This window comes from Pan paniscus, chromosome 15, assembly GCF_029289425.2.
Source record: "Pan paniscus chromosome 15, NHGRI_mPanPan1-v2.0_pri, whole genome shotgun sequence".
Classification (NCBI taxonomy): Eukaryota; Metazoa; Chordata; class Mammalia; order Primates; family Hominidae; genus Pan; species Pan paniscus.
Genome location: NC_073264.2, coordinates 64945703 through 64973539, shown reverse-complemented (window position 1 = coordinate 64973539; position 27837 = coordinate 64945703). Strand labels below are relative to the sequence as shown.

The 27837-nt window shown below is 42.3% G+C and overlaps 1 protein-coding gene across 9 annotated transcripts in view; it reads right to left on the bottom strand.

The window, feature by feature from the left end:
• SYNE2 (spectrin repeat containing nuclear envelope protein 2) overlaps positions 1–4312 on the bottom strand; it is a 368901-nt gene extending 364589 nt beyond the window's left edge. For 7 of the 9 annotated variants that reach the window (XM_034937678.4, XM_034937679.4, XM_034937680.4 and 4 more), the window contains exon 1: positions 4092–4306. The gene's annotated coding sequence lies outside the window, so the exon portion shown is untranslated. Of the gene's footprint in view, positions 1–4087 lie in introns of all 9 variants that reach the window. The other 2 variants (XM_034937677.4, XM_055097685.3) reach the window with 2 other exon arrangements.
• Positions 4313–27837: the final 23525 nt, after the last annotated feature.

The window sequence follows — 27837 nt, the reverse complement described above, 5'->3', positions numbered from 1 at the left end:
TGATTCCATTTACATAACATTCTAAAAACACAAACTAACCCAGAGAGACAGAAAGCTATCATTGGTTGGATGAGGAAGAGGGATTCAGGGTATAGCAAGGAGCTACAGGGAGACAGTTTCACAGGTCTATACATAAGTCAAAAACTTCTCAAATGTAAACACGAGGCCAAGGGCAGACTCATGCCTGTAATCCAGCACTTTGGGAGGCTGAGGTGGGAGGATCACTTGAGGCCAGGAGTTGGAGACCAGCCTAGGCAACATGGTGAGACCTCTTCTCTACAAAAAAATTTACAGTTAGCCAGGCATGGTAGTGTGCACCTGTAGTCAGTTACTTGGGAGGCCGGGGTGGGAGAATCACTTGGGCCCAGGAGGTAGAGGCTACAGTGAGCCATGATCACACCACTGCACTCCAGCCTGGGTGATAGAACGAGACCTTGTCTCGAAAAAATAAAATAAGTGAATTTACACTACTCCAGACATAATCTTTTATTTGATGAAAGTAGGAAAGGGGGCATTATGACACAGATCCTTTGTACATGTGAAAGCAAGCATTTTGTCTTTAAAAAGAAAAAAAGGAGGGGAACATACAGTGAAGACTCAGAGAATAGGCTATTGTATTTAATATTATTTCTTAATTAAGATGTTGCCAATCTGAAATATTTCACAATAATAAAAAAGGAAAAATGATTGTATGTTTCCAATTTGGCCTGTCCCACTCCCAGGCAGAACTAGGGGCTTCCCTCCTCCCACAGCCCCCAGGAGCACATGTGTATACTGCAATAGCTTGTCTTCCCACTAGACTAACAGCTTCATCAGGACAGGGACTATGTCTTTTGATTTTGGCATAGTGGTCAGATACAGGTTCGTTAGAGTCTGCGAGCCTGGCTTTGTATTCTAGGCGCTGCCACTCACCTACTGCATAATCTCAGAAAGTTATTCAATCTCCCTGATGCCCAGTTTCTTAAACCATAAAAACGGCTAATAGGCTACATATGAGGATTCCATGTTAATTTCTCCAGAAAGGCCCTGCATGATCTGATACCTGATTTCCACCCTGTCATTTAGTCCTACCCTCCCTTGACAGTGCTCAGCCACGATGACGTCTCAGTTCCAATAAATCCACACACCACCTAGCTCTTTCCTGCCTGGAGGCCTTTGAGCATCCTATCTCTCGGCGGGATCTTCTTCCATGCCTGTCTCCTCTCTACAACCTCTTATGCCACAACAACATGGCTAGCTCCTTCTCATCTTGAAGTCTCAGTTAAATGTCACTTCCACCTAGAGGCCTTCTCACAAGTATTCTAGGAGGCCTTGGTTATTCTATGTCCCAGCACTCTGTTGTACCCTTCTTTCCACTCAACACTCATTCAAGTTGTTGAGGACCTACTATATGCCAGTTACTGTTCCAGATTCTGAAGGTGTAACAGTGAATAAAACAGCTCTGATACAGTTCTGAAGGATATAAAATCTCCTGAAAAAGACAGACAATAAACAAGCAACATATGATATAGCCATAAGTGCTATGGAGGAAAAATAATAACTTATGAAAGGAGGAATGGGAGTCGCGAGGATGGCTGTGATTTTAAATTTGGAGGTTAGTGAAGGCTCACTGGGAAAATAACATCAAGTAAAGAAGTGAAGGGGGTCAGATCAACAAGAGCCATTAGAGATATGGGAGCTAGGGACAGGGGGTCATTCCAGGCAGCGCACAGCAAGTCCAAAGGCCCTCATGCAGCAAGAAAGCTGGTTTGGCTGTAGACACTCGAGTAGGGAGGAGAGCAACAGATAAGATAGGAAAGTCACAGCATGGAGAGGCAGGGAAGCCAAAAGAGGTTGTTCTGGGAGCCACTGTCAGGTCTTTGCCATTCACTCAGAGAGAGATAGGAAGCCAATGGAGGGTTTTGAACAGAAGAATGATGTGATATGATTTACCTTTCAAAACCTGCTATTAGTTTAGCAATATATTTTACTTCCTGCCTAGATTCCCCACCTAGATAAGGGCAGGAATCAAGACTGTCTTGTGCACCACTATCGCCCCAACACCCAGCACAATACATTGTAGGTACTCAATAAATACTTATAGATGAAAAAGGTAAAAAGGTAATCTATGTAAAATATCTACTGGTACAAAATAAGCATTCTATAAGGAGTAACTATTATTATTCAGATCCCCAGAAGCCAGCACAGTGGCTGGTATATGTAGGAGTTTGAGTAAATGAATAAATAACTTTGTGAAATTATTGAAAATATATATTTAAAACATATAAGTAATGAAAAATATAATAATGAAAAATGAACCAATTGCTTTTCACCCGTTCCCTTATTAAAATGTGATTCATTCCGTTTTTAAATTTTACATTAACTCTCACCTTATGCTAGTGAGAGCACTACCCAGAACAACCTCATTGTGACTCAGTTCTCTAAACATTCTGCAATATCCTACAACACAATTAACACGAATCCACTGAAATGCTAAAAAATTTCTAATTGGGTAAATTTATTCACATGATTTTTCAAACAATTTTAAGGCTAGCTGACCAAAAGCGGTTTGAGTTTGATTTTTTAAAAATTCAGATAAGCTTTGTTAATTCAAACATGTGGACAAAGACCTAAACATTTCCACTTTTTACTTATTTTGACATCTCCATTCTTCACCACGAAAAAACTTAATGAGGATTACACCTGTTCCCACCGCCCCAGGGGGCTGGCCGGGCTAAAGCCGTTCAGTAATTATCTCAGGAAAAGCCCTTAAGAGTCTCCACAGCTTTCCAGAAAGACAACTTGGAGAAGGAGTCATGCATTAAAGCATGAAAACACACCAAATATTCATCCCATAAAAGCTGAACACTCTCCTCTGAACATGTTTACGATGTCTCAGTGGCAGGTACTGGAGTGGTGAGAAGGCCAGGTGTAGCCCGGCATGGTTTAATTGTATTCCCCACCTCTAAAAATGATCGAACCCATCCTAGCATAGCCACATAGTATCTGCAACGAAGCCTTCGGAACTTCTAGAAAAGCAGACAAAAGTTGCTTCAAATAAAACAAACTCAAAAAAAAAAAAAAAGCGATGCCAAGTGTGGAGCGGCTCGAAAGAACCCTCACGGGTTGGCTCCGACTTGCCGGTGCTTGTACACAATCGTGCCTGCGGCGTCCAGCTCAGACGCCCCCTTTCACGGAGGGAGGGGGAAATAACTTTCGGAAACAGCAGGCTTCCACAAGCGCGAATGCTACACAGGACTTCTCAGGTCCATCAGATAAGGCGCTAATGTTCCCAGCAGCACTGATTCCATACACAGCCCCCGCCCCGCCCTTTTCAACAGAAGAAAAATAACCTAAGGAGGAGAAGGTGCCACCGTCAGACCCTAAAGGCAATTTCAGACAACAAAGACCCCAAGCAATCAAAATGGAATTATAATCCCGGCCGTCGGAGCGCCCCCCCGCCCCCGCGGAGGCGCTAGGCTGCCGCACCCGCCGCCGCCCCTCCAGTGCCCGGGCCGCCCGTCCCCGCGCCCTCTCCAGCCCTGGTGCGCCCCGACCCGCGGGTTCCCGGGTCCCCGGGTCCCCGGGGCGAGCACCGCACCGCTCACGATCCTGCAATCTCTGCGCCGCGGCTGTCCGCCTTCCAGCTCACGCGGCGTTCAAAATCTTTCCCGCCCAGGCGTGACGCGAGGAATGAAAACAATCAGCGGCCCCCGAGCGCCGGGGCCTGGGCCCGGGAGGGGGCGGCCGGGGCACCCGGGCACAGCCTCCCGCGCAGCGCCTGCCCGAGCCGGGCGGACCGGCGGGCTGGGGCCCGGAGGTGACACAAAGAACCCGGAGAGACAAACGCCACCCGCTGGCGCTCGCTCCAATCCCCGGAGCGCCCCGCCCGCTGACAAGTTTGCGGCGCCCTCCGCGCACCCCGCTCTCCCCACCCGAGCAAAGTTTCCTGTGGCCCGGCTCGGACCCCGGCATCGGGTCGGTTCCTGTCTCCCGCCGCCCCCGCCCCCCGCTCAGAGACCTTTCCCTCTCTCGCCTCCGCCCCTTCCCCTCCCTCCCACTCTCTCCGGGGCGCACCGGGGTGCTGGGGCCCCGCGGCCGCGCTCACCCACCGTCCGCCCGGCCGAGGGGCAAGGGCGCGGGCCGGGGCCGCCCGAGGTCGGCGCCCCGCTTGCCTGGCTCTCTGGATCGCGCCTTTTGCTCGCTCTCCCTCTCGCTTTTTCAGGTCCGGCCGAAGGCTCTGGGCGCAGCTGAGCGCGCTCCGCTCCTTGGCGCTCGGAAAGCGGCAAACCACGCCCCGCGCCTTCCCCGCCCGCCGCCCGCCTCCGGGTCCCGCGCTCGCCCCTCGGCGGCCAGTGTGGAGCGCGCCCGCCAGCGCCGGGGCGGAGCAGCAGGCCCCGCCGCAGCCCGGGGCGGGCTACTTTCTCCCCGTGTTTTGGGACATCAGAGGTGGTGTGAGGGAGAGACCACCTCGCAATGCAGGTTCACGACCCTTTTCTTACCCGGGGCTGGGTGAACAGGAGCCACAAGTTCCCTCAAAAAGCTCTTCTGGACGATTTCAGCAGGGGTCTTCTCCAACACCCGTAGATTCCTGGGTCTTGGAAGTAGGAGTTAGAGAGCAGATCTGCGATTAGCTACCAGACCATGAGCAAGTCATTTCACCCCGTGGGCTCTTTGTAAAACGAGGACTTTGGATTCGAAGGCCTTTAAAATCTGGATCCGTATTTCGTAGTGTGGTCCGGATCTTGGGGTCACCTGGAGAGAAGGGGAGGCGTTTGTTAATGCAGATAACTGGGTTCCTCCTTCCCCTTGGATGAGGGGAAGTGGAGAGCTGTCTCAGTCGTCCGACGCGACATACATCATCCAGGTCTGAAAACTCACTGCGAACTGCATCCTTGGAACTGCGTCTTGCAGGTGCCAGTTTGGTTTTCCAGCCCATACTCAGTCCCTTTGGACCCAGGATGATGTCACTTGACACCCACTTACCTCTAGCGCTGTGATTACAGTATTACTAAGGCACTTGAAGTTCCAAATAAAAGGCGCACCTCACTATTATTACATTAAAAAGCAGCGGCTTTTCAATATTTCTCTATTGAGTTTCTATCACAATCAAATTTAACTTTTTCATTTTTTAGACAGGGTCTCACTCTGTCGCCCAGGCTGGAGTACAGTGGCGCGATCTAAACTCACTGCAGCCTCTACCTCCTGGTCTCAAGATATCCTCCAGCCTCAACCCCCCCCATTTCATCCATTTCATTCCCCCCCCGCTTAGTAGCTCGGACCACAGGCGCACGACACCACACCGGTAATTTTTGCATTTTTTTAGAGTCGGGGTTTGGCTGTGTTGCCCAAGCTAGTCTCAAACTCCTGGCCTCAAGTGATCCTCCCACCTCAGCCTCCCAAAGTGCTAGGATTACAGGCATGAGCCACTGCAACCGGCCTTAACTTTTCTTAAAACTCCAAGTTCATATATGTGTCTGTGGCTACAGAATCTTGCCTGAATTATTTAAGTGACTCAAACTAGATGGCAAAGAGCAGAGATTAGACGTTTGATAATGCATTCAGCAAACATATATTAATGGGAAAAATTAGTTGTAAGTTGTACCCACAATTTGGAACAATTGTTTCAAAAACGTTTACCTCTGTGACTACCAGGATGATTCAGGCAAATTATTTGAAATGCACATTTTATTAATGGTCAGTAGCTCAACTCTTCACAAATGCAGAGTTCCTTGTATTCCTAGATTATCCATCCAATGGTATCACTTCTCAGACTACCTAGCTTTGCATGATTTATTAACAATGGCTTGAGTCACAACAAAGCTCTATAAACCAAAAAGAACTTTCTGGGTTTTTTTGTTTGTTTGTTCGTTTGTTTTTTGAGACGGAGTCTTGCTCTGTTGCCCAGGCTGGAGTGCAGTGGTGCAATCTTGGCTTACTGCAACCTCTGCCTCCTGGGTTCAAGTGATTCTCCTGCCTCACCTTCCCAAGTAGCTGGGATTACAGGCGCCCGCCACCATGCCTGGCTAATTTTTGTATTTTTAGTACAGATGGGGTTTCACCATGTTGGCTAGGCTGGTCTTGAACTCCTGACCTCGTGATCCATCCACCTCGGCCTCCCCAAGCGCTGGGATTACAGGCATGAGCAACTGCATCTGGCCATATGCTGTCTTTTCCTAAAACCGCTTTGCTTGATGGGTTGGAGAGTTGCAAGCTGGAGAGCCAATTTTAGGGAGAAGTTGGGCTCTAGGATTTGTGGAGCTGTATACAAAGCATTGTCTGCTATTTTTCTCTTCTCGGTTCTATTCATTTCCATTCTATGTCTATTGCTTTCTTTACAGTAAATCCTGCAAAATCATAATGGTAACAGTCTCTGGAAAAAATGTTACAATTTCCTAGTCATTGTTTCCTTCCAGGCATCTATGTTACAAGCCCTTGTTGAAGTGAAAGAACTGTTGCTCCATGTTGTCTAGTACACCTTAAAGAGTCCAGAATACAATGTCTCAAAATATTTTTAGGTGTCTCTAATTAGACCCTTCTAATTACCTGTGGTGTCTCTTAGCCATCCTAGTTTGGATATTAAATTAATACATACTTTTAAATCAGCAGATTAAACTAATGACAAGTGCAATGAAACAGATCCTCTGTACTTTGAAGTGATAATCAAATGTTAATGTTAAGCCAAACTGAGACATACCTAGTTCTTTTAAAACACAACCCTGGGCCTGTAAATGGATGGCTCATATGGTTACATCTCTGACTAGGAAACAGTAAGGGTTGCCATGAACCTGGCCATGCGTACACTCTTCCATGTACCAAAATACAAACGTAGTGTGATAACATAGTATGTTGTCGGCCAGGTGCAGCGACTCCCACCTGTAATACCAGCACTTTGGGAGGCCGAGGCAGGTGGATCACCTGAGGTCAGGAGTTCGAGACCAGCCTGGCCAACATGGTGAAACCCCGTCTCTACTAAAAAAAAAAAAAAAAAAAAAAGCTAGGTGTGGTGGCTCATGCCTGTAATCCTAGCTACTTGGGAGGCTGAGGCAGGAGAATCGCTTGAACCCAGGAGGCAGAGATTGCAGTAAGCCGAGATCATGCCATTGCACTCCAGCCTGGGCAACAAGAGCGAAACTCCATCTCAAAAAAAAAAAAAAAAAAAAAGTATGTTGTCATATTATGCCCCATGCCCCATCAATCCTCTGTATTTTATAACAAATGATCCGTTGGGCTCAACAGCCTGCCTGAGAGACTTTGCTAACTCCAATTGCAATAAGCATAAGTTTTGCAAGTTGATCAAAATGAAAGCACATCTGTGACTTGGTACACAAACATGCTGTGACACATGGGTGAGAACCACAGAAGTAGACATTCCGCATATACTTGCACAGTGTACTGAGCAGGTGAACCAAGAGTCACTAACAAAAATCATGGTCTAAGGAACTCAAGAGAGTTGGCCATCCTCATGCCATTAAAGAAATGCTAAATTCACCACTCTAAGTTAGGCAGCAACTCCTCCCTGTCGCCTGATCTCATGGCACAAGAGTTGCTATTTATATTTCTGCATCCCACCCTCATGTATTTATACTTGCATCCTGAGTGCCTAAACAAGGATAGCAATAGATTTTATCTTAGGAGCTAATTCCAGTCTTATACTTGGGTGCCATGTTTTAAAAAATTGTGGGGTTCCATCTAGATTTGGCAAGAAAGTATACAAGTTGATTAATGACTGATTCTCTGTCATGGGCACAGAAGGTGGTAGTGTGACAATGCTATCATGTATTTATCAACCCTGATGGTAATAGGAGATAATAATGTTAAGTGATTCACCAGATGGGTAAGTGAATTTAAAAACAACACAAAGTGTCTTTATCTGAAGAAGCAGGTATAATATTCATTAATCTGAGGCAAGGTGAGACCATCTCATTACTTATTCCTATTGCATTACTATGTTACTGCAAAAAAAAAGGAGATTAACTTAGTGCTAAACACTCCTTGTTATGCTATCTCTGTCTAACTCAAGGAACAATCTTTGGCTACAATATTTTTTACCACTTTGGGAGCACTTGTATAAACCTGGATGAAAATAGCTAGCCAAGAAAACAGCTCTGTTTTTCCAAGAGGTGGATCACACCCTGTAAAGGCCAGAGCTCCTTATCTCATTCTGGTCTTGTTTCCTGTCAAACTTGGAAACTAACAGAAATAAATGTTGGCTAATTGCTCCCTTGACTAATGGTTCTTTCTGACCATTGTCCTAATAAAAGTAGAAAGTTGCATCCAACAAGACGCAAGTTGGTATTGCCAGTTGAACCATAGTCCAACATCCTAGAGATTGAGGAAAAATTAAAAGGAAGATGCCATGATTCAGTGGAGCTGTGTATGTGAAGTGCCAAGCGTGGAGCCCGGCGGGCAGTGAGCACTAAACAAATGATAGCTGTCATTATTGCAATTATTTCAGTCAGTAACTGCGGGGCTTGGAAGAGTATCATTTCAAAAGCACTTTATTGAATAGGTCAATTAAAGTATTAAATTTTAAAAATTCCATAACCGACCTCAGTTTACACAGGAGAAGACTAAAGGCTTAAAGTATTTGCCTAATAAAACTGGTAGTGTCCATCCCTGAATTAGAACCTGGACATGTTTTTAACAGAAATAAATGCATCATTTAAAGAAATCCTGTTGTATGTCTTGTTTGTTTTACCCTCAAATGCAAAGTGATGCATTAATCATATTGCTCAGCTCACAATAAAAATAAGAGACATTAACATTTCTCTCTCAGGCTAAGATAGGTCTAACCAGCCAAATTAAGCAAGGATATAAAAACCTTAAACAATATATTAATAATAAATAAGATAGACCTTGTCTGGTCTGAGTGCAGTGGTGTTTACAACTAATTGATCACAACCAGCTACAGATTTCTTTGTTCCTTCTTCACTCCCACTGCTTCACTTGATAAGCCTTTAAAAATAAATAAATAATAACATAGACCTCCTGGATATGATATATGGTAAAGTTTACACTTCAAAAATACAGAAAGGGCCAGACGAGGTGGCTGATGCCTGTAATCCCAGCAATTTGGGAGGCCAAGGTGGGTGGATCACCTGGGGTCAAGAGTTCGAGACCAGCCTGGCCAACACGGTGAAACCTCCTCTTTACTAATAATACAAAAAAAGCTAGCTGGGCATCGTGGTGCATGCCTGTAATTCCAACTTCTCAGGAGGCTGAGGCAAGAGAATCACTTGAACCTGGGAGGTGAAGGTTGCAGTGAGTTGAGATCAAACCACTGCACTGCAGCCTGGGCGACATAGTGAAACTATATCTCAAAAAAAAAAAAAGAAAAGAAAAAAGAAACCTAAACCAAAGTAAATCAAAGAAAAGCAGATTACCCTTTAATAGTTTAAGGTAATAAAAACAAAGAAAGAAAAAGAAAAGCGAAAGTAAAATAAAGATAAAGCAGAAATCAATTATGTCAAATCCAGAGAACCAATGTATAAATTACCATGCCAATTATTTGAGGAAAAAATTTAATGACAGACCACTAATTAATCAAAACAAGAAGAAGAAAGTATAACACTAAATTTTAAAAAATAAGAGAAGTATAGCCATTGAAACAGAAAATTACATAGTATTATGAAAATATATTTGACTTTTTTTTTTTTCTGAGACAGAGTTTTGCTGTTGTCACCCAGGCTGGAGTGCAATGGCATGATCTCGGCTCACTGCAACCTCTGCCTCCTGGGTTCAAGTGATTCTCCTGCCTCAGCCTCCCAAGTAGCTGGGATTACAGGTGCCCACCACCACGCCTGGCTAATTTTTGTAATTTTAGTAGAGACGAGGTTTCACCATTTTGGCCAGGCTGGTTTTGAACTCCTGACCTCAGGTGATCCACCTGCCTTGGCCTCCCAAAGTGCTAGGATTACAGACATGAGCCACTGTGCTCAAAAATACATTTGAAAGCCTAGATTTAATGGAACTTGCAATATGCCAAAATTAATTTCAGTAGAGATAGGTAGCCTAGACAAACCTATTTTACTAGAAAAAATAAAGATATAAAATAACTATCCACACAAAAAAAGTATGAGGCCTAGATGGCTTCATGAGGAATTATTCTAAATTTCCAAAGATCCGATACTTAGATGCTGCTACATAAATTGTTTTGCAGCTTTTTCCTTTTATTTCTTTTTCTTTTTATTTAAAATACAGACAGGGTCTTGCTATGTTGCTCAGGGTGGTCCTGAACTCCTAGCCTCAAGAGATTCTCTCGCCTTGGCCTCATAAAATGCTAAGATTACAAGCATGAGCCACCATACCCGGCTTGGACCATTTTAAAATAAGAAAAACTTCCCAATTTTTTTATGAAGCCAGTAACATTTTATGAAGCCAATCAATATAATATTGATTCCAAAATCTGACAAAGACTGTACAAAAAAGTCTATCAACTACTCTCATTTATGAATATGAATGTAAAAAAAATTCCAAGTCAAGTATTAACAGCAGAATCCAAAAGCACATTTAAAAAATACTTTATGTAATCTTGCTCCTTGGTATTTACCCAAATGAGTTAAATACTTACATTCACACAAAAACCTGTAAGTGAATGTTTATAGCAGCTTTATTCACATTGCCAAAACTTGGTAGCAACCAAGATGTCCTTCAGTAAGTAAATGGATAAATAAATTGTGTTAAACCCAGACAATTGAATATTATTCAGTGCTAAAAAGAAATGAGCTACCAAACCATGAAAAGACAAGGAAGAAACTTAAGTGCACGTTACTAAATAGAAGTCAATCTCCACATACTGTATGACTCCAAGTATATGATACTCCAGAAAAGACAAAACTATGGAGAGAGTGAAAAGATCAGTGATTGTCAGGATTGGGGGGATGGAGGGATCAATAGATGGAGCACAGAGGATTTTTAGGGCAGTGAAACTATTCTGTGTAATTCTATAATGGTGAATACATGTCATCATACATTTGTCAAAATCCAAAGAGTATATGACAAGAAGAGTAATCCCTAATGTAAACTATAGACTTTGCATGATAATGTGTCAATGTAGTTTCATGGATTGTAAACTCTGGTGCCGGATGCTGATAGCGGGGAAAGCTGTGTGCATGAGTGTGTGTGTGGAAGGAGGGCAGTATATGGGAATGCTCTGTACTTTCCACTCAATTTTGCTGTAAATCTAAAATTGCTTAAAAACATAAATTGTCGACATTTTAAAAAATACTTTATGACCCAGGTGAATTTATTCTAAGATTGTAAAGATGGTTCCTTTTAAGAAAACCATTAATATAATTCACTATATCAATAGTGGAATAAATCAATAAAGAGGAAAATCAGATTATTTCTACAGGTGCTGAAAAGGCCTTTGATACAATTCAGTATCTATTTCTGTTTTTTAAAAATTCTGAATAAAATAGGAATTGTTGGGTACTTCCTTAACATGATAAAATATATCTCAGCACCTTAATCACTTAGTCATTAGAGGCATTCTTACCAAAGTCAGGAAAAAAGCAAGGATGCTCACTATCTCCACTATAATTTAATATTTGAATGGAGATTAGCCAACATAATAAGACAAAACAATTCAAATAAAGGTTTAAAATCTAGCAAAAAAGTTTAATTACATCTACTGATATTATGAGAATATACCTAGAAAACCCAAGATAATACATCTTAAACATTAAGGAATTCATCAATGTAGCTAGATTTAAAATTAACACACAAGCTGGGCACAGTGGATCACACCTGTAATCCCAGCACTTTGAGAGCCCTAGGCAGGTGGATCACTCGGAGTTTGAGACCAGCCTGGGCAACATTGCAAAACCCCCTCTCTACAAAACACACACACACACACACAGGCATAAAATTAGCCTGGCATGGTGGGGCACACCTATAGTCCCAGCTACTCTAAAGGCTAAGGTGGGAGGATCACTTGAGCCTGGGAGGTGGAGGTTGCAGTGAGCTGTGATCTCGTCTGCACTCCACCTGTACTCCAGCCTGGGTGACAGAATGAGACCCTATCTCAAAAAAAATTAAATTAACATACAAAAAACAATACCCTTCATACATATCAAACAACAAGATAGAAGATTTAAAGTAAAAGCAAACCCCATTGACAAAAGCAACAAAAAAGGTAAAATATCTAAGAGTAAACGTAACAGAAAGTATGCAGACTTATATGAGAAAAACCTGAAAACACCCTTGAAAGACACAATGGTAACCCTGAACAAACGAAAAGGATCCTTTGTTCTTGGATAAGGCAAATACAATCATAAAGATGTCAATTTTCTCCAAAATTAATATACGTATAGGCCAGCACAGTGGCTCATGCCTATAATCCCAGCACTTTGGGAGGCCGAGGCCGGCGGGTCATTTGAGGTCAGGAGTTCCAGACCAGCCTGGCCAACATGGTGAAACCCCCATCTCTACTAAAAATACAAAAATTCGCCAGGTGTGGTCGAGTTCCTGTAATCCCAGCTACTCAGAAGGCTGAGGCAGGAGAATCACTTGAACCCGGGAGGCAGTGGTTGCAGTGAGCTGAGATCGCATCATTGTGCTCCAGCCTGGGCAACAAGAGCAAGACTCCGTATCAATAAAAAAAAAAGAGAAAAAGAAAAAATGGGCAAAAGGGCCGAGTGCTGTAATCCTAGCACTTTGGGAGGCTGAGGTGGGCAAATCACTTGAGGCCAGGAGTTTGAGACCAGCCTGGACAACATGGCAAAACCCTGTCTCTACTAAAAATACAAAATTAGCCTGTGATCCCAGCTACTCGTGAGTCTGGGTCACAAGAATTGCTTGAGCCTGGCAGGCGCAGGTTGCAGCCAGCTGATATGGTGCCACTGCACTTGGCCTGGGTGACAGAGTGAGACTCTGTCTCAAAACGACAACAACAACAAACAAACAAACAAAAAGAAGAAGAAAAATGGGCAAAAAAAGGCCAGGCGTGGTGGCTTACGCCTGTAATCCCAGCACTTTGGGAGGCTCAGGCGAGCGGAACATGAGGTCAGGAGATTGGGACCACCCTGGCTAACATGGTGAAACCCTGTCTCTACCAAAAATACAAAAAAAATTAGCCAGGCATGGTGGTGGGTGCCTGTAGTCCCAGCTACTCGGAAGGCTGAGGCAGGAAAATAGTGTGAACTTAGGAAGTGGAGCTTGCAGTGAGCTGAGATCGCACCACTGCACTCCAGCCTGGGCGACAGAATGAGACAATGTCTCAAAAAAAAAAAAAAAAAAGAAAGAAAGAAAGAAAGAAAAAGAAAAATGGGCAAAAAACATGAACAGACAATTCACAGAAAAATATATGTCTCAAACCCTTATGAGACATTCAACTTCATAAGAGAAATCTGAATAAAAACCAAACAGAAATATCATTTACTATCTATTAGTTTGGCAAAGATTCAAAAGCTTGACAATGTACTCTGTTCATATGGCTCTGTGGAAAAACATTCTCATGTTGTTGCTGACAGTGCAAAATGGTTCAGCTCCAAATGGAGAAAATTTTGGTAATATCTAGCAAAACTACATATAACCTTACAAGAACTTGCCCTGAGGAGATACCTAAAGAAAAACAGAAACAACATATGCACAAAGTTGTCCATTGCAGCACCATTTGTTTCATTGACAGATGATTTATCTTAGGGTTTGCCAATGGAGGCAGAGAATGGAAGGTGGAAGAAGGGAAGAAGAGATGTGCTTCCTGTTTCCAGTTCCAGTCAAGTCTCCCAAGCAGCATGAGGACAGCTATACATCCAGCCTTTTGCTTTTTTAGGGGCTCACAGCTTCAACTACTTGGCCCCTTCTTTCCAGAAGTTCCAACACCAATCTCAGAATGCACCCAACGGAGCAACATCTGTGGTGCACCGGAGAACCAGTCCCATGGCGCCCCCCAGAGGTTTCAGCTGTGGAGTATCTGCTCTCAAGGACTGAGCACAGCCACTTGGGGCCCCCCCTCTAAGCCCCTAGATTCTATTAATGCTACTTCTCATTTTGTTTCCCCTGCCCTAGGGGTGATGTCTCCTTTCCACAGTTTTTTGTTTTGTTTTGTTTTGTTTTGTTTTGTTTTGTTTTGTTTTGTTTTGTTTTTGAGACAGAGTTTTGCTCTTGTTGCCCAGGCTGGAGTGCAATGGCGCAATCTCGGTTCACTGAAACCTCTGCCTCCCGAGTTCAAGCGATTCTCCTGCCTCAGCCTCCTGAGTAGCTGGGATTACAGGCATGCGCCACCACACCTGGCCTAATTTTTGTCTTTTTAATAGAGATGGGGTTTCTCCATGTTGGTCAGGCTGGTCTCAAACTCCCGACCTCAGGGGATCCACCTGCCTCGGCCTCCCAAAGTGCTGGGATTACAGGCATGAGTCACTGTGCCCAGCCTCTACAGTTATTAATTAAAGGAGACCTAAAGAAGTGAAGGGATATATCTTGCTCATGTAAGGCGATGAACAGAATACCTTTGGCAGAGACATTTAAAATTGGAGTTCCTGCCTGTAATACCTGCAACTGGGGAGGCTGAGGTGGGAGGATCCCTTAAACCCAGGAATTCAAGTCCAGCCTGGCAATATAGTGAGACCCCTTTCAAAAAAAAAAAAGGAAGGGAGGAAGGAGGAAGGAAGGGAGGGAGGGAGGGAAAAGGAAGGAAGGAGGGAGGGAGGAAGGAAGCAAAGAAGGAAGGAAGGAAAGGAAAGAAAGAAAGGAAAGAAAGGAAGAAATACAAAAAACTGGGTTCCCTGAATGACCCTATAAAGCAAAACCAGTTCCCACGCTAAAATGCTTATTTTGGAGCAGTTACTTCAAAAAGACAAAAGCCTACTTTTTTTTTTTGAGACAGGGTCCTGCTCTGTCCCCCAGGCTGGAGTGCAATGACGCTGTCTCAGCTCACTGCAACCTCCAACCTCCCGGGTTCAAGTGATTCTCCTGCCTTAGCCTCCCAAGTAGCCGGGATTACATTCATGTGACACCACGCCCGGCTAATTTTTTCTATTTCTGGTAGAGAGGGGGTTTCACCATGCTGGCCAGGCTGGTCTTGAACTCCTGAACTCAGGTGATCCACCCACCTAGGCCTCCCAAAGTGCTGGGAGTATAGGCGTGAGCCACCGTGCCCGGCCCCAAAAGTCTATATTCTTTAAGTCCCTCTATTTGGGGTTATCTTTTCTTCTGCAAGCTTAAGCTAAACCCATACTAAGACATTGGATTAAAAATTTAAACGTGATAACCAAAATGTTAACACTTTCAGAAGATAAAATTATCTTTTTAGCTTCAGGGTGTGGAATAATGTCTTAAGACATAAGACAAATCACAGAAAGAAGATCTTTTCTGCACATAATAAAGACCTAGAATCCAGAAAATATCTATTTTTTTAAATCTTTATTTATCTATCTATCTTTATTTATTTTTCTTGAGACAAGGTCTTGCTCTGTTGCCCAGGCCAGAGTGCAATTGTGTGATCTTGGCTCACTGCAGCCTCAACCTCCCAGTCTCAAAGGGTCCTCCCACCTCGGTCTCTCAAGTAGCTGGGATTACAGGCATAAGCCACTGCACAAGGCCTCAGAATATACCTAGAACTTTTATAAATCAATACAAAAAAATAAACAAATGACTAGAATAGCTGAACTGCAACTTTAGAGAAGAAAAAATTCCAAATGGTCAGTAAATAGGGATGGGGGGTGGTAATGCTCAATCTTATTAGTAATCAGAAAAATTTAAATGAGGGCCATAGTGAGGTAACGTTTTTACCCGTTAGACTGGCAAAATTAAGAAATCTTAGGCCGGGCGCCGTGGCTCACACCTGTAATCCCAGCACTTTGTGAGGCCAAGGTAGGCGGATCACAAGGTCAGGAGATGGAGAACATCCTGGCTAACACGGTGAAACCCCATCTCTACCAAAAATACAAAAAATTAGCCGGGCATGGTGGCACGTGACTGCAGTCCCAGCTACTCGGGAGGCTGAGGCAGGAGAATCACTTGAATCTGGGAGTTGGAGGTTGCAGTGAGCAGAGATCACGCCACTGATTCCAGCCTGGGCAACAGAATGAGACTCCGTCTAAAAAAAAAAGAAGAAGAAATGTGAAAATACTAAGCATTGGTGAGGATATGAATCACTAGGAACTTTTCACATACCTCTACTGGAACCATAAGTGGAAGTGGAAGTTGGTCAAACAATGTTAAACATCAATTTCACATTATCTTATAAAATTTGAAAATTTGCAAACCTTAAGACAGAGAATTTCTACTCCTAGGCATATACTATGTATAGTTAGAGCATGTGCAAAATGTACACGTAGGCTAGGTACCCGGTGGCTCACACCTGTAATCCCAGCACTTTGGGAGGCTGAGGAGAGAGGATCACTTGAGCCCAGGAGTTCAAGGCAAGCTGGGGCAACATAGTGAGATCCCATCTCTACAAAAAATTTTAAAATTAGCCATGCTCAGTTATGCGTGCCTATAGTCTGGCTACTACGGAGGCTGGGAGGATTGCTAGAGCCAACGAATTAGAGGCTGCAGTGAGCTATGATTGCGCCACTGCATTCCAGCCTGGGTGATGCAGCAAGACCCTGTTAAAAAAAAAAGCAGTAAATATATAAATAATGTACATGGATAAAAATGACTCATATATGTATTTCCAGCAGCATTATTTTTCTAAATAAAATATTAATGAATAATTTACTTGTAATAAAATGCACAAATTTTAAATGTACAGTTCAATGAGTGCTACCAGCTTCACAATCAAAGTTTTTTTGTTTTGTTCTGTTTTTTGAAATGAAGTCTTGCTCTGACACCCAGGCCAGAGTGCAATGGCATAATCTCGCTCACTACAACCTCCGCCTCCCGGAGTAGCTGGGACTACAGGAGCATGCCACCATGCCCAGCTAATTTTTGTATTTTTAGTAGAGACAGGTTTCCCCATGTTGACCAGGCTGGTCTCAAACTCCTGATCCCAGATGATCTACCCGCCTTGGCCTCCCAAAGTGCTGGGATTACAGGCGTGAGCCACTGTGCCTGGCCCTTATTGTCTTTTTAATTTTCGCCATTTCATTGTCATCTTGATTTGCATTTCCCTAATGACTACTGATGTTGAGCATCTTTTATGTGCTTATTGGACATTTGCATTTTTTTGGAAAAATAGTCTATTCAGATACTTTGCTTTTTTTTTTTTTTTTTTTGAAACAGTCTCACTTTGTCATCCAGCCTGGAGTGCAGTGGCACAATCTCAGCTCACTGAAACCTCTGCCTCCTGGGCTCAAGCAATCCTTCTACCTCAGCCTCCCAAGTAGCTGGGACTACAGGCCCATGGCAATATACTGAGCTAATTTTTACATTTTTTTGTAGAGATGGGGGGGTCTTACTATATTGCCCAGGCTGGTCTCAAACTCCTGGGCTCAAGCAATCCACCTGCCTTGGCCTCTTAAAGTGCTGGGATTACAGGCATGAGCCACTGCATCTGGCACTTTCCTCATTTTTTAAATTGAATTGTTTGTTTTTACTGTGGAGTTGCAAACATTCTTTAATTATTCTGGATACAAGTCCCATACCTGACATATGACTAGCAAATATTTTCTCCAATTCTCTGTGTTGTCTTCATTGTATTGATGATGTCCTTTGAAGTACAAAAGTTTTTCATTTTGATAAAGTCCAATTTATCTATTTTTTTCTTTTGTTGCTATAATTTTGGTATCCTATTAAGAAACCATCACCTGACCCAAAGTCACAAAGATATACACATAGGCTTTCTTCTAAGAGTTTCATAGTTTTAGCTCTTACTTTTTAGGTCAATGATCCACTTTCAGTTAATTTTTGTGTATTGTGTGATGTAGGGGTCCAGCTTCAGTCTTTTGCATCTGAATATTCAATTGTCCCAACATCATTCATTGAAAAGACTATTTTTTCCCATTGAATTTTTTTGGCACTCTTGTTAAAAATCAATTGACCATAATATAAGAGTTATTCATTCCTTCCTGTACTTCTGAATTTACATCTTATATAATTTCCTGCATCCTTAAGAGTTTCCCTTAGCATTTCTTGTTGTGGCAGCATTACTTATAACAGTAACACAAATTAAAAGCTCCCCAGTGTCCAAAGATGAAAGAATGGATTGATAAAATGAGTTATTTTCTTAAAATGGAATATCATCTAACAATGAAAATGAATCTACTATAACTACATACAAAAGCACAGACACCACTTAGAAACAGAATATTAACAACCCTGGCTTTTGTTCTCTGTGAGATGAGAATTTACTGTAATGTTTTGTAGCAGAGGAAGAATATTATCTAACTTACATTCTTACAGGATTAATTTGGCTGCTGTGTTGAGCACAGACTGTCAGGGGAGAAAGGAGAGGCAAAGACAGATGTTGGCAGATCCACTGTGAGGCCATTGCAATAATTCAGGCAAGAGATGATGGTGTCTTGGACCAAGGTGGTGGTAGTGGGAACGGTAAATGACAGAACTCTGGCTATATTTTGAAGGCACAACCAACAAAACTTTAGGATGTCAGTGAAGGAAAGGAATCAAGTAGGTACTATAGGTATTAGAATGAAAAGAAAATAAGTAAACTTTATTTTTCAAAATAATAGCTTAGTTGGCATAATGATATTACAAAAACTGAAGAATTGTAAGTGAAAGGAGTCAGTGACCCCAATGTTTATAGTCTGAACAAATGAAGAAACAGTCTTATATTGTTGTCTGCACTTTTCTATATTTTTGAAGTATTTTATAATACATAAATGGTGAGAATACATAACTTTTAAAAACAAGCCTGGGTGTGGTGACTCATGCCCATAATCCCAGCACTTTGGGAAGTCAAGATGGGCAGATTGCATGAGCCCAGGAGTTCGAGACCAGAATGGGGAACATGGTGAAACCCCATCTCTACAAAAAATACCAAAAAATTAGCCAGGCATAGTGGCGCATGCCTGTAGTTCCAGCTACTTGAGAGTCTGAGGTGGGAGGATCACCTGAGCCGAGGAAGTTGAGGCTGCATTGCACTGCACTCCAGCCTGGGTGACACAGTGCGACCCTGTCAAAAGGAACTAGAAATGCAAATTAAAATATTAATTGAAATATTTGGATATTTTCACCTTTTTTTCTTTTTTCTTTTTTTTGAGACAGAGTTTTGCTCTTGTTTCCCAGGCTGGAGTGCAACGGCACGATCTCAGCTCACTGCAACCTCTGCCTCCCAGGTTTAAACGATTCTTCTGCCTCAGCCTCCTGAATAGCTGGGATTACAGGCATGTGCCACCATGCCCAGCTAATTTTGTATTTTTAGTAGAGACGGGGTTTCTCCATGTTGGTGAGGCTGATCTTGAACTCGTGACCTCAGGTGATCCGCCCACCTCAGCCTCCCAAAATACTGGGATTACAGGCGTGAGCCACCACGCCCGGCCTTGGATATTTTCAAAATAAGAATATTTAAGAAATGAGGTACTAGAAAACACTGATGCTAATGGGAATATCTCAAAGATTAACATGTACTTTCAGGGCTGGAAATACACACACACACACACGCAAATATCTACATTAAGATATGTACATACGTAAGGCCAGGCATGAGGGTTCATGCCTGTAATCCCAGCAGTTTGGGAAGCCAAAGAGGGCGGGTCACTTGAGGTCAGGAGTTTGAGACCAGCCTGGCCAACGTGGTGAAACCCCATCTCTACTAAAAATACAAAAATTAGGCGGGTGTGGAGGCGGGCACCTTAATCCCAGCTACTCAGGAGGCTGATGCTGCAGAATTTCTTGAACCCCAGAGGCGGAGGTTGCAGTGAGCTGAGATTGGACAACTGTACTCCAGCCTGGGCAACAGGGAGAAACTGCCTCAAAAAATAAAAACAGAAATAAAAAATAAAAATATCAGTGTGTACTTTCTTTTTTTTTTTTTTTTTTTTTTCTTGAGACGGAGTCTCGCTCTGTCGCCCAGGCTGGAGTGCAGTGGCGCGATCTCGGCTCACTGCAAGCTCCGCCTCCCGGGTTCACGCCATTCTCCTGCCTCAGCCTCCCGAGTAGCTGGGACTACAGGCGCCCGCTACCACGCCCGGCTAATTTTTTTGTATTTTTAGTAGAGACGGGGTTTCACCGTGTTAGCCAGGATGGTCTCGATCTCCTGACCTCGTGATCCGCCCGCCTCGGCCTCCCAAAGTGCTGGGATTACAGGCGTGAGCCACCGCGCCCGGCCCAGTGTGTACTTTCAAACTTTTTATAAAATCCTGTATTACGATAATTACATATCCATGATAACTGGTTTTATCTACTTTAAAAAACTCTTCATGGATGCATCTTTAGCACCTAGGAAAACAGCAGGCACATAATATGCTGTCAATAGATAGTTGTTGAATTAATGAATAAATAAAAGAAGCTTTATTTATTTGTTATCTGAACTCCACAAATGCTACATTTGACTTACACTATTCTGCACAATAAGAATTAAGAAATTGGACAAATGTGGCCAGGCGTGGTGACTCATGCCTGTAATCCCACCACTTTGGGAGGCCGAGGCAGGTGGATCACGAGGTCAAGAGATCGAGACCATCCTGGCCAACATGGTGAAACCCTGTCTCTACTAAAAATACGAAAATTAGCTGGGTGTGGTGACGTGTGCCTGTAGTCTCAGCTACTTGGGAAGCTGAGGCAGGAGAATCACTGGAACCCAGGAGGTGGAGGTTGCAGTGAACTGAGATCATGCCACTGCACTCCAGCCTGGCAACAGAGTGAGACTCTATCTCAAAAAAAAAAAAAAAAAAAAAAAGGAAGAAAAAGAAATTGGACAAATGCAGTTGCTCACACCTGTAATCCCAGCACTTTGGGAGGCCAAGGCAGGAGGATCACTTAAGGCCAGGAGTTCGAGACCAGCCTGGGCAACATAGCAAGACCTAATTTCTACAGGAAAAAAGAAAAAAGAATTAAGAGACTGACATAGTTGTGTTGTTATTATCAGAGTAAATTTCAGTCATTACTAAATCAGTCTGAAGAACTTTAAACAAACAAACAAAATAACTCAAGGATGAATTTTCTTTTCTTTTTTTAAATTTTTTCTGAGATGGAGTCTCACCGTGTCACCCAGGCTGGAGGGCAGGGGTACAATCTCAGCTCACTGCAACCTCTGCCTCCCAGAATCAAGCAATTTTTATGCCTCAACCTCTCAAGTAGCTAGGATTACAGGTATGTGCCCCCACACCTGGCTAATATTTGTATTGAATTTTCTAAAAGAGATATTTTAATCTGTGAAATATATGAACATATTAAATTAAGAAACTCAGAAGAGTTCCTTAAATATTCTTTGCTATATGTATTTTGGAATGTGCCTACTCAAAAGAGATTACCAAAAAAATGAGACTGCCTTTTGAGATGGAAGATAGAGCAGCTTATGTTCCATAGGACAGGATTCTATGTTGGTACATTTATCATTCTTACTAGGTGATAGCAAAGCAGACTTAACACAGTAGTTACTCAAGTGTGGTTATCATACCACTAGGGGGGACACATGATTATTTTAGTTGATGAAATACAGACACATTAAAAAAAAACAAATCTGCATTTCCATGGATATTAATGATTAGGACTAGGTTAAAAAAAAGCATTACAATGAAAGGAGTATGAGTCAACTTAAAATTATTTTTAAAATAATCGCACAGTTAGCATGATATTGCAAAAATTATGAAGTTTTAGAAATATTAGGTTAAAAGTATAAGGAAGGGTACAAAGCACATTGTATGCCATTAATAGGGAGTTATTAATTGAATTAGATTTGGAAACAGAATTGGGAATCTAGACACATGCTACTTCCAAATGATCCATAGACAATGATTCAAGGAACGGATAAACAGTATATTAGAGAACAGGTGCTAGAGCTTAGCTGGGGGTTTATCATATACAAACATAGGTAGTTCTTTTGTTAATCAGCGGTCTGCTTGTTAAGTGCCAGTTGGTCTGTTTTATGTCTGGCTTCACTTATATGTATGTTTTTTCTTTTTTTGATCCACTGCTAAGAATCTGTCTTCACATATATTATCTATTTGAGAAAGAAAAGTACAAGAAGATAAGCACTATAGATTTGTATTCTACCTCCTCTCGTATTTGGTATGGCAGAACATGTATATGGATATTTAATAAATATTTTAATACTAATGAAAGAGGAGTATGTAACATAGAATTTGATTCAGAAAAAGAACATTTCTTTTCTTTTCTTTTTTTTTTTTTTTGACAGGGCCTTGCTTTGTCACCCAGGCTGGAGCGCAGTGGCGTGATCATAGTGCACTGCAGCCTTGAAATCCTGGGATCCAGGGATCTTTCTGTTTCTGCCTCCCAAAGTGCTGGGATTACAGGTGTGAGCTACTGCACCCAGCCAATATATGCATTATTAATTTTTATTTTTACTTTTTTGATACAGGGTCTATATCAAAAGCCTCTCTCACCCAGGCTGGAGTGCAGTGGAGTGATCTCAGCTCACTGCAGCCTTGACCTCCCAGGGCCTCCCGAGAGCTGGGACTACAGGCACGTGCCACCATACCGGACTAATTTTTGTTTTGTTTTGTTTTGTTTTGGTAGAGACAGGTTCTCGCCATGTTGCCCAGGCTGCTCTTGAACTCCTGGGTTCAAGCTACCCTCCCGCCTCTGCCTCCCAAAGTGTTGAGATTACAGGTGTCAGCCATGGCACCCAATCTGCATTATTATTTACCAGTAAAATTATCCTACTTTGGTATATTTTAAGTAAATTGTTAAACTCTGGCTTATTAAAAATTATGGCTTTCTTCTGATGATTTCTTCTTCTATGACAATAGTTAAACATTGTAAAACAGAGAGGTAGAGAATCCACCACATCACGCACTTCTCCTGTCATAACTGTGTTCTACACTCCTCAGCTGAACCTAAAATAATAATTTTTCTCTGGTGAATTATTATGATTTTCAAATTCAGAAGAGAATTTCTCAGACCTCAGAGATTAGAGGAATTACAAAATTAGAAATACTGGCTAAGGCCGGGAATGGTGGCTCACGCCTGTAATCCCAGCACTTTGGGAGGCCGAGGTGGGAGGATCACTTGAGCCCAGGAGTTCCAGACCAGCCTGGGCAACATGGTGAAACCCCATCTCCACTATGTTGCCCATGGCTGGTGTTGAACTCCTGGATTCAAGAGATCCTCCCATCCCAGCCTCCCAAAATGCTGGGATTACAAGTGTGGGCCACCACACTCAGCTGGCCTCCTTTTATTTCTGCTTCTCATTGCCTTAGTTGACAACCAAGCAAATTTATCTTGAGAGCTCAGACAAAAATGAGCATGATTGATTTGAAAATCATAATTTAGTAGCATTATTTTTTAATCTAGCATGTTTATTTTGAACATTTATCAATAAACCTCTTTGCCACTAATAGACTATTACAAATCAAAATAATAATTTTTGTGGGATACAAGAATAAAATACTGAAAAATCTAAACACAGTGTCTATAAAAATGTGGTCTCTTGAATATTGAAATTTAAAAAAATATGTTTTCTAGTTAGTTTTTAAAATAATGTGATATTTTAGTGACTTCAATAATCATTAAGATTCTTAGAAGAATGAACATTATATTCATGCTAGGCGCAGTGGCTCACGCCTGTAATCCCAGCACTTTGGGAGGCTGAGGTGGGCGGATCATCTGAGGTCAGGAGTTCAAAACCAGCCTGGCCAACATGGCGAAAGTAAAATACAAAAATTAGCCAGGTGTGGTGGCGCATGCCTGTAGTTCCAGCTACTCAGGAGGCTGAGACAGGAGAATCACTTGAACCCAGGAGGTGGAGGTTTCAGTGAGCCGAGATTGTGCCACTGCACTCCTGCCTGGGGGACAGAGTGAGATCCCATCTCAAAAAAAAGAATGAACATTATATTCTAATATTATCTATTTCCAGAAGTCAATGAGAAATGAATGTGTCAAGAAAAAAATAGAAGAATCAGACAAATACACAAGCTAAAACAAAAATCAAGAGCAAATGTCAAGAACAACAAAAAGAATCAAATCATGTTCAGACTTTTTCTTCTACAACATTAGATACTGGAAAGTAAAAAAACAAAATCCTTGTATTTTGATAGAAAGAGGTAGAGTCCCAGGACTTCTATATTTAGTCAAGGTGTCACTTCATATGTGAAGACAACACAAACAAAATTCAGATATGCAAGGGGTCTGAAGATACATACCACCCATAACTCTTCCTGAAAAAACACTCAAAGATTCTAGCTAATCAAGAGCATAGCCAAAATAGAGATTCAAAAATAAAGAGATCGGCTGGGCACTGTGGGTCACTCCTGTAACCCCAGCACTTTAGGAGGCCGAAGCGGGTGGATCACCTGAGGTCAGGAGTTCCAGACCAGTCTGGCCAACCTGGTGAAACCCCATCTCTACTAAAAATACAAAAATTAGCTGGGCAGGGTGGCAGGTGCCTGTAATCCCAGCTACTCAGGAGGCTGAAGAAGGAGAATCACTTGAACCCGGAAGATGGAGGTTGCAGTCAGCTGAGATCACACCACTGCACTCCAGCCTGGGCGACAGAATGAGACTCTCACAAAAAAAAAAAAAAAAAAAAAAGAATGGGATCACTGTATTGAAAGATTGGTGGTGAGAAATAAGCTCCCATTTAATAATAGAATAGTATTATAATAATTATGAACAATCACAAAACAAATCAAACTGTTATTAATAAGTATTCGAAAAATTCAAATGTCCTAATAACTTTTAATTTTAATTAATTAATTAAAATTTTTTTTGAGATGAAGTCTTGCTCTGTTGCTGAGGCTGGAGTGCAGTGGCATGATCATGGTTCACTGCAGCCTTGAACACCTGGGCTCACGCAATCCTCCCTCCTCAGCCTCACGAGTAGCTGGGACCATAGGTGCACGCCACCACTCCCAGTTAATTTTTAAAAATTATTTGTGGAGACAAGGTCTTGCTATGTTGCCCAGGCTAGCCTCAAACTCCTGGACAAAAGGGATTCTCCTATCTGCTTCTCAAAATGCTGGGATTACAGGCATGAGCCACCATGTCTGGACAATTTTTAATTTTTTTGAAGTATACAATTTAATAGCTACTAATATATTCACAATAATGTATCCATTAATATAATCCATTTTAGAATATTTTGTTACCCTCAAAAAAAAAACCTCACACTGTTTAGCCTTCACCCCATCACCACTACCCCACTCCCTGTCTTAGGCCACTACTAATCTACTTTCCATGTCTAAAGATTTCCCTAATCTGGACATTTCATATAAATGGAATCATATAATATATGGTCCTTTGTGACTGGCTTCTTTCTCTTGGCATAATGTTTTCAAGTTTCACCCATCTTGTTCTATGTATCAGCACTTCATTCCTTTTTATGGCCAAATAATATCCCATATAGACTATATACCACTTATTATATTTCAAATAACATTCCAGATTAATTGGTTGATAGGCATTTGTTTTTTTTTACACCTTTGGGCTATTAAAATAATGTTGTTGTCTGGGCACAGTGCCTCATGCCTGTAATCCCAGCACTTTGGGAGGCTGAGGTGGGAAGATTACTTGAGCCCAGGAGTTCAAGATCAGCCTGGGGAACAAAGTGAGACCCCCGTCTACCCCAAAAATAAAAAAAATTAGCTGGGGCAGTGCATGTCTGTAGTCCCAGCTATTTGGGAGGCAGGCTGAGGAGGGAGGATAGCTTCATCCCAGGAGGGTTGAGGCTGCAGTGAGCTGTATTCCCACCACTACACCCCAGCCTGGGCAACAGAGCAAGAGCTATAATTAAAATAATAAATAAAAATAATGTTAATAAAGTAAAAATAAATAAAAAATAAAAATATGAGAATTTGGGCATAAGTTTTTGTGTAGATACATGTTTTAATCATTGATCTTGAGTATGTGTATCTAGGAGTGGAATTACTGGAGCATATGGTAACTCTGTGATTAACTATTTGAAGAAGAAATGCTAGACTTTTTTTGTTTTTTTTGTTTGTTTGTTTTTGACACAGGATCTTCCTCTGTTGTCCAGGCTGGAGTGCAGTGACATGACCATGGCTCACTGCAACCTTGACCACCTGGGCTCAAGCAATCCTCTCGCCTCAGCCTCCCGAGTAGCTGGTACCACAGGTGCGTGCCACAACAACCAGCTCGTTTTTTAAAATTTTTTTCATAGAGATGGGGGTCTCATTATGTTGCTCAGGCTAGTCTTGAACTCCTGGCCTCAAACGATCCTCCCACCTCGACCTCCTAAACTGTTGAAATTACAAGTGTGAGCTACCATGCCTGGCCCCAGACTTTTTTTTGAAGTGGCAGCACCATTTTACATGTCCATCAGCAATATATGAGGGTTCTAATTTCTACACATGCTATCCAATATTTATTATTGGTCTTTTTTTATTATAGCCATTCTAATATCTCATTGTGGTACTATCGTAAGTGGCATCTCATTGGAGTTTCAGTTGAGTTTTTCTAATGCCCACTGATATTGAACATCTTTTTTTGTATTTATTGGCTACTTACATAGTCTTCCCTTGGTATCTGCAAAAGATTGGTTTCAGAAACACACGATGATACCAAAATGCAAGGATGCTCGTCTCACTTATACAGAATGGCATAGTATTTGCATATAGCCTATGAACATCCTCCCATACACTTTATTTTTATTTATTTATTTATTTATTTATTTTTTGAGATGGAGTCTCACTCTGCTGCCGAGGCCGGAGTGCAGTGTCATGATCTTGGCTCACTGCAACCTCTGCCTCCCAAGTTCAAGTAATTCTCCTGCCTAAGCCTCAGTTTTGATTTTTGAGGTAGACAGGGGTCTCACTTTGTTCCCCAGGCTGATCTTGAACTCCTGGGCTCAAGTAATCCTCCCACCTCAGCCTCCCAAAGTGCTGGGATTACAGGCACCTGCCACCATGCCTGGCTAATTTTTATATTTTTAGTAGAGACAGGTTTTACCATGTTGGCCAGGCTGGTCTTGAACTCCTCACCTCAGGTGATCCACCCGCCTCAGCCTCCCAAAGTGCTGGGATTACAGGTGTGAACCACCTCACCAGGCCCATCCCATATACTTTAGATTATCTCTAGATTACTTACAATACCTAACATAATGTAAATATGGTCTAACTAGGTGTTGTACTGTATTTTTTAATTTGTATTATTTTTTATTGTTGTATGTTATCTTTATTCTATTTTTTCCCAAATATGTATTTTTTCCCATGAGACAGGGTCTCACTCTGTCACCCAGGCTGAAGTGCAGTGGCATGATCATGGCTCATGGCAGCCTCAACCTCCTGGGCTCAAGGAATCCTCCCACCACAGCCTCTGGAGTAGCTGGGGTTACAGGCATGCACCACCACACCTGGCTAATTTTTTTTTTTTTTTGAAAGACGAAGACTCGCCTTGTTGCCCAGGCTGGTCTCAAACACTTGAGCTCAAGTGATCCACCTGCCTCAACCTCCCAAAGTGCTGAGATTACAGGCATGAGCCACTGCGCCCAGCCCCAAATATTTTCAATCTGCTGTTAATTGAAACTGCAAATGTAGAACCCATGGATATGAAGGGCTTACTGTATATGTTGTTTGTAGTCATGACTATTTAAATCCTTTGCCAATTTCTTGGCTGATCTCATCTTGCTGAGATCAGTCCGCTCTCCCCCTGTGAGAGTGTAATACTGTGCTTAATAAACTTTTGCTGCTTTCTTTGCTTTAAAAAAAAAATTCTTTGCCCATTTCTTTTCTTTTTTTCTTTTTCTTTTTCTTTTCTTTTTTTTTTTTTTTTGAGACAGAGTTTCAATCTTGTTGCCCAGGCTGGCGTGCAATGACACGATCTCGACTCACCACAACTTCCGCCTCCCAAGTTCAAGCAATTCTCTTGCATCAGCCT